Consider the following 7,877-nt stretch of genomic DNA (forward strand, 5'->3'; position numbering starts at 1 on the left):
ATTCTATTGGTGGACATTTCAGTAATTAAAAAGCTTTACGTCTTTAATAAATCCACAGAATATTATTGCACGCATTTAAATAATGACCAGTGTATTTAAATAATTCTTAAATATCTTCATAAAGGTATTCATCACATTTATTTTACAATTAAAGGACTCCCTGGATCCCTGAGATATCTCCTCTAAAATTAAGCAAATTGTTTTTTTCCTTTTATGAGAGAGGTTTTTTCTGGTTCCATTGATGGCGGGCTTTCAACCCTGGTTCATCAGCGCCATCTAGTGGTAGTGAAGGCTCCTGAGCTTGGCTGTGATAAAGCTTATGTCCTCCTCGACTTAACTCAAGACACGGGTTCTCATCACTGGAGAGCTTCAAACAGAGTTCCTGAGTTAAAGCAGAACTAGAACTGAGAATTCTCACTATGAATGAAAGCCTACATGCAGTTATAAAATTAGAGTTTGATCATATCAGTGTTTTAATATCAGGTCCCAAGGTCAGTGTCTATATCATATTCAACTCAGCTTAGACAATTCAGTCTGGTCCAGATCAATTCACTTTAATTTAATTCATGTCAATAAATTAATTAATAAGTACACATCAGCACACAGGTCAATCAGGGCTCTCTCTCTCTCTCTCTCTCTCTCTCTCTGTCTCTCTCTCTCGTCTGTCTCGCTTTCTCTCTCTCTGTCTATCTCTCATAAACACACACACACACACACACACACACAGAGAGAGAGAGAGAGAGAGAGAGAGAGAAATTCAAGAACATGATTCAAGGAAAATCATGAATCATAAAGAGGGTAAGAAGGTAGATAGAAAACACTGACCGACCTTCAAAGATTCAAGCACAATGTATTATTTTATAATTAATGATTATTTTATCTTCAGAATCCTTAGCAGTCATTACTCTGAAGGCCTACAAGAAACACTGTATTATATAATTAATGTATTATACTATATCCTTCACATTCTGTCCTAAAACCTGCATGGTGAGAAAAGACCCTAGAGGAGAGGTGTGTAGGTATGAAGGCTACAGGTATAAAGAAGTCACAGAAGAAGCTACAGAAGCCACCAGCTTTAGGATGAGATAACGGAAAGGTCGCATTCCCGAGATCGCATCACTGTGCTGTGTGTCTACAGGCCTGGGTAAAAATAATCAGCGCTAATGAATTTGGTGCACATTTCTATAGACGCCTAGAATAGAAGATGATGTGTGAGAAGAGCAGACAGATTGCCATGATGTCAGTGTGTCACGTTTTCCCCTGGTGTTACCAGAGGTGTAATGAGTTTTATTTAAATGCAAGAAAACCCCAACTCCTTCGTTTGAAGCTCAATTATTCACTCATAAAGAGAAATGCTTTGACTAGTATCTACAGCTGTGTGATTTCTGCACATTTTTTCTTTTATAAAGTAATACAGGTGCAGGCCAAGAGCTTCAGTTATTATTCACATTAAACATCAGAATGTGGAAAAGGTGTGGTTATCTTTGGGTGTGGTTACTGGTGCCAGGTTGGTTTGATTAATTCAGAAAATGCTGCTTCTTTGGATTTGACACAGAATGGTGTGAAAAAACAGTCAGTCATTGGCAGTTGTTGATGAGAAAGGTCAGAGAAGACTGACCAGACTGGTCTGAGCTTCCAGGAAGGCTACAGTATCTCAAATAACAACTCTGTACCATCATGGTGAGCAGAAAAGCATCTCAGAACACAACATGTCCTGGAGGAGGATGTGCTACAGCAGCACTGGGTTCCACTCACTTCCAAATCCAAAATAATCAGACTAAACGTGCTTTCTGACTGTGAAATATTTATGATACAGTTTCACAGCTTGCCTAATATTTCAACAGTGATAAAAGCACACCAAGACATAAAGGTTGTGTTTTGAGTTGATGCCGTGATCTGCTGGAACAGAAGAGCCTCACTCCACCACGTTAGCAGAACCAACACACGTTGCCAGGTGATTCATTCCCACATGAGTCGCTATTATGAGGACCAACATGCAAGGACATCCTAAGGGACAGCATATCTTACAAACTGCATTAAGCCAACGGTTACTACGGAGTGGTTACGTATAAAGCAGAGGCATTTAAGACATGAAGACTTATTTTTGCTCTTCATCGTAACACTCAGTGTTTCTGTGTTTTTATTTATTTTTGCTTCAAGGTCAGGAACGACTCTAGAAATCAATGAAATCTGTGTGAATTGTTAAAACACTGTTAAAGGAAGGTGTCAGGTGTTTATTTTATTTTATACCCCACAGTGATGTACCACATTTCAGTCACTTTTTCCTGACAGTATTCTCAAAAGAAAAACAATTCGGCGAGTTCAGCATGAATGAACAGGCTAATGGTCAGGCAATCAGCAACAAGGACCAACCGAGGACCCGAGGACCGACCGAGGACCCGAGGACCGACCGAGGAACCGAGGACCGACCGAGGACCCGAGGACCGACCGAGGACCCGAGGACCGACCGAGGGACCGAGGACCAACCGAGGGACCGAGGACCGACTAAGCTAACTTTAATTATGTCAACATTTCAACTTATATCTTTATCCTGTCCAGATCTGTCCACCCATCTCACTGTACATTTTACTATCACTATTATGATTATTCTACTCTTATTCTATTCTATTAAAGTTTATTTTTATTCTAAATTTTATGTATTGTATAATGATAGTCTATTTTTTATATTATATTTTTGTATTATATTATTAAACATTTTTTATACTTGATATTCTTTTTATTTTAGATTCTTTTTTCTTCTATTGTATTTCTTCTATTTTTATATTCTAATTTTACATTTTTATCTCCATCATAGGACAGTCGTGAAAAAACATTTCACTACATGTTGTACTGTATATGATTGTGTACGTGAATTTGAGCTACGCAAAATCACAGAAAGCGAGAGACAGAAAGTTATCAGTGTCCAGGTTATCAGTGTCCAGGTTATCAGTGTCCAGGTTATCAGTGTCCAGGTTATCAGTCTCCAGGTTATCAGTGTCCAGGTTATCAGTGTCCAGGTTATCATTGTCCAGGTTATCAGTATCCAGGTTATCAGTGTCCAGGTTATCAGTCTCCAGGTTATCAGTATCCAGGTTATCAGTATCCAGGTTATCAGTGTCCAGGTTATCAGTGTCCAGGTTATCAGTATCCAGGTTATCAGTGTCCAGGTTATCAGTGTCCAGGTTATCAGTATCCAGGTTATCAGTGTCCAGGTTATCAGTATCCAGGTTATCAGTGACCAGGTTATCATTGTCCAGGTTATCATTGTCCAGGTTATCAGTGACCAGGTTATCAGTGTCCAGGTTATCAGTATCCAGGTTATCAGTATCCAGGTTATCAGTGACCAGGTTATCAGTGCCCAGGTTATCAGTGACCAGGTTATCAGTGTCCAGGTTATCAGTGCCCAGGTTATCAGTGACCAGGTTATCAGTGTCCAGGTTATCAGTGACCGGGTTATCAGTGACCGGGTTATCAGTATCCAGGTTATCAGTGTCCAGGTTATCAGTGACCGGGTTATCAGTATCCAGGTTATCAGTGTCCAGGTTATCAGTGACCAGGTTATCAGTGACCGGGTTATCAGTGTCCAGGTTATCAGTGTCCAGGTTATCAGTATCCAGGTTATCAGTGTCCAGGTTATCAGTGACCAGGTTATCAGTATCCAGGTTATCAGTGACCGGGTTATCAGTGTCCAGGTTATCAGTGACCGGGTTATCAGTGACCGGGTTATCAGTGTCCAGGTTATCAGTGTCCAGGTTATCAGTATCCAGGTTATCAGTGACCAGGTTATCAGTGCCCAGGTTATCAGTGTCCAGGTTATCAGTGACCAGGTTATCAGTATCCAGGTTATCAGTATCCAGGTTATCAGTGACCAGGTTATCAGTGCCCAGGTTATCAGTGACCAGGTTATCAGTGTCCAGGTTATCAGTGACCGGGTTATCAGTGACCGGGTTATCAGTGTCCAGGTTATCAGTGTCCAGGTTATCAGTATCCAGGTTATCAGTATCCAGGTTATCAGTGACCGGGTTATCAGTATCCAGGTTATCAGTGTCCAGGTTATCAGTGACCGGGTTATCAGTATCCAGGTTATCAGTGTCCAGGTTATCAGTGTCCAGGTTATCAGTGACCGGGTTATCAGTGTCCAGGTTATTAGTGACCAGGTTATCAGTGTCCAGGTTATCAGTAACCGGGTTATCAGTGTCCAGGTTATCATTGTCCAGGTTATCAGTGACCGGGTTATCAGTGTCCAGGTTATCAGTAACCGGGTTATCAGTGTCCAGGTTATCAGTGTCCAGGTTATCAGTGACCGGGTTATCAGTGTCCAGGTTATCAGTGTCCAGGTTATCAGTGACCGGGTTATCAGTGACCAGGTTATCAGTGACCAGGTTATCAGTGACCGGGTTATAACAATAGTAAAAACAGGCATGGTGAAATGAACATAAACTTCATAACAGGTTTGTGTGTGAAAGTCTCTATTAAAGCATGTGAATATTTGTGTTATTGTGAACTGGTGAGTAGAATAAGTATACAGAATGGATAAGTATGAAAAATTTTGGCAGACTTTTACCTAAAAAGTGTTCATATCCTTATGGGATAGTCTGAATATCTGATATTCTTTGGTGAAATTTTCCTACAAAAGTTTTTTTAATAGTGTTTCAGAAGTATCTTAGATAAACAAATAAACATTTTCCCTAATACCTCGTGATCTTCCACTCAGGCCAGATGACAGACTGCTTCATTCAGTAGTATCGTAGTTATTGCCCTGCAGTGGTAAGAGACTAAAGTTGTGATTCACCCCTCTCATTCTTTACCCCATTATTCAGGCCTCCCGGGAGCCTAGCACACGCTGTCTGTGACGAACGAGCTGGAAACCATGGCAACTGCGGGGTGGGAGCGGGCTGCCGTAATTCAGATGTGCGTGCACAATGACGGCCAGATTGATTCAGGACTGTGATTCATGTCTGTAGGTCCGGCAGGCCTCTTGAATCCAGCGCCTCCTCTCGACATGAGGAGGGCCTTGTAGTGACTCACAGCAGCCTGCAAGAGAAGTACAGTACTCCATCTCTCTCCCCGTGAAAGAGCGACACTGAGTCACTATGTGGATCGTAGTACGGACTGTTCCCAGGCCACACATTTACTCGAAGGCTGTTTTAAAGAGTGATGAGGCGGCAGACCGGTGTGTGTGATGAGGAATCGGCATGTGGGCGTGGTGTGGGCTGGGATGTAGGTGGAAGCTTTGCAGAACATGTCACGTTCAGTGACAGCTGTAAGGAGCAAAATGTTCTGGTTTATGTTATTCTGACAAACTTTAAAGGTCATTGGTGATGTCTGCTCGCTCATTCTGATCTTTATTACCCCATGATTCCAGACAGCAGTGCCTGGTTTTGGTCCTTTTTCCAAAATTTTAGGTATAATTTTATAACCTTCAAAATGTGTACTTGACTTTGACTAATACACCACATAAAGAGTCGGAGGTTGATTTTCTGAAGTCATATCAATGTGCATCTGAATTTATTTTACTTTAGCTTTAATAAGTTCTGCTGAGAGATTTATGGAAAAGCATTTAGAACCAGTCTGAATCTCACTGCCCCCATGTTAATGATATACAAGGCAGTGGTTCGGCTCTGTACAGGAGGTCTGTGGCTTCTGGCTAAATAGAAGCCATTTCGAAGCAGCACGCAAGACATGATATGGATTATAGAGGGGAGGGATTCAAATCATCTTCCAATTATTTCAGAGCAGATATTTATTGTCTAGTGAATTATGAGAACACTATGAAGTGAATAACACTGATGATCTCCTCATCATGGCACCTGCAGTGGGATCAGAATATCTCCAAAACTGCAGCTCTTGTGGGGTGTTCCCGGTCTGCAGTGGTCAGTATCTATCAAAAGTGGTCCAAGGAAGGAACAGTAGTGAACCGGCGCAGGGTCATGGACGGTCGAGGCTCATTGATGCACGTGGGGAGAGAAGGCTGGCCCGTGTCCAGCCCAATCCAACAGACGAGCTACTGTTGCTCAAATTGCTGAAGAAGTTAATGCTGGTTCTGATAGAAAGGGGTCAGAATACACAATGCCTCACAGTTTGTTGCGTATGGGGCTGCATAGCCACAGAGCAGTCAGGGTGCTTGTGCTGACCCCTGTGCACCGAAATATATTTGCATATGTGTCTTACTCCCAGCCTGCCCATATGGAAAAGTTTTGTTAAAAACCCATGAGATTCTTATCTGTTCCAACAGAATATTATAAGGGACATATATGCTGCAAAAACCACATATACAAATTGCATAATATTACTGTATTTTCAATCATATATGTCATATATGTCCTACAAACCATATAATGCCTTATAGATTTTCAGGATGTAAAAACAGAGAAACAATGCTAATTTAAAATGAATTTCCACCATATGTCTTAAGACGTATAAAACATAGTGCAGTTTACCAATCAGTATAAGGCTGTACTTGCTCTTATATTGTCTAAAATGGAGCCCTGCGCATGTCAGAGTCATGTACTGTAGAATCACAGACTTGCATCCTTAGATAAAGCACATTTAAAGTACACACACAAGCACAAAAATATTTATTAGAGTGTATTCTACAAGATGCAGTTGCATATTTCACATATCAAAATATTTTTCCCATATTTTATCACCAGATTTCATGTTCATTTTTGACTATTTCTATAAACTTTAGTATATACAACAGGTTTTGTTCCTAACCTACAGACATAATACTTTTGAAAAGATCAAAGTGATTCTTATGCATACCGGTATCACCAGCAGAGCTAAAGTCACATATACAAAAATATTCAACCCCTCAACATTTTAGATCACAGCTCTAGAAACATATTTGTCACAACTTTGTTCATTTACAAGAATTTATTCTGATTTGTTAACAAACAACAGACCCAGACTGTTCACCATTAATGAAAATACATGGTCTTACAATGTCAATGCTGTCAACTTCTCTTTCAAATCCTGTAGGGAAATGAACAGTCCTCATAAAAGTCAGTGACATTTTGACAGTATGTCCTCGAACCAGCTTCTGCACTGTACAATACTGCCATCCTTCAATATCACAACAGAGTTGTTCTTTTCTTTGTCTTTGTGTATGTTTGGCTGTGAATGACCTCTCCATTGACAACTATCCTGTTATAGTACCTGCCAATAGAGGTCTCGGGTACATCTAGCAATGCATGCAATGCATTCATATCATTTTCAGACACTGGCCTAATCTTTGGCACTCCAATTGCAGTCACTCTCTCATAGCTAGCGTAGTTCTTTACATGATGTTTACTGGAGGTCATTTTATTTACTCCATAAATGTCTACCTGGAGGCCTCTATCTGTGGGGGTGGATTCTTCATTCCCCTTTGGTGAGTGTGCAACATCATACTAAGACAGGTCAGAAGGAAATAATCAAAAGAGGGACATATCAGAACAGTCCGTTTAAAGGTGGATAAAGCTGACCCTTCCATTTCATTCTGCTTAATATTTTTTTTATTCATTTTGTCACAAATATTTACACAATACCCCCATAATGTTTTAAATATAACCTTTGTTCTGTCTGATTTTTAGTCTGATTTATTTCCTAACCTAGGACTTACATCATTAGTGGCACTCTGGAAAGGTTCCCCTTCCAAGTCATGTAGATATTTTTCAATTTTCCTGTAGTTTCAGACACAACAGTATTAGACAGACAGCTTCACAATACATGACTACTATATAATAATAATAATACTATACATATATATATATATATATATATATATATATATATATATATATATATATATATATATATATGTCTCTGAGGTTATATATCTGAGGTTACAGACATATATCTGAGGTTACAGACTGCGGGATTTCTTCAGAGACGTC

The sequence above is a fragment of the Hemibagrus wyckioides genome, linkage group LG18, assembly GCF_019097595.1.
Source record: "Hemibagrus wyckioides isolate EC202008001 linkage group LG18, SWU_Hwy_1.0, whole genome shotgun sequence".
Taxonomy (NCBI): domain Eukaryota; kingdom Metazoa; phylum Chordata; class Actinopteri; order Siluriformes; family Bagridae; genus Hemibagrus; species Hemibagrus wyckioides.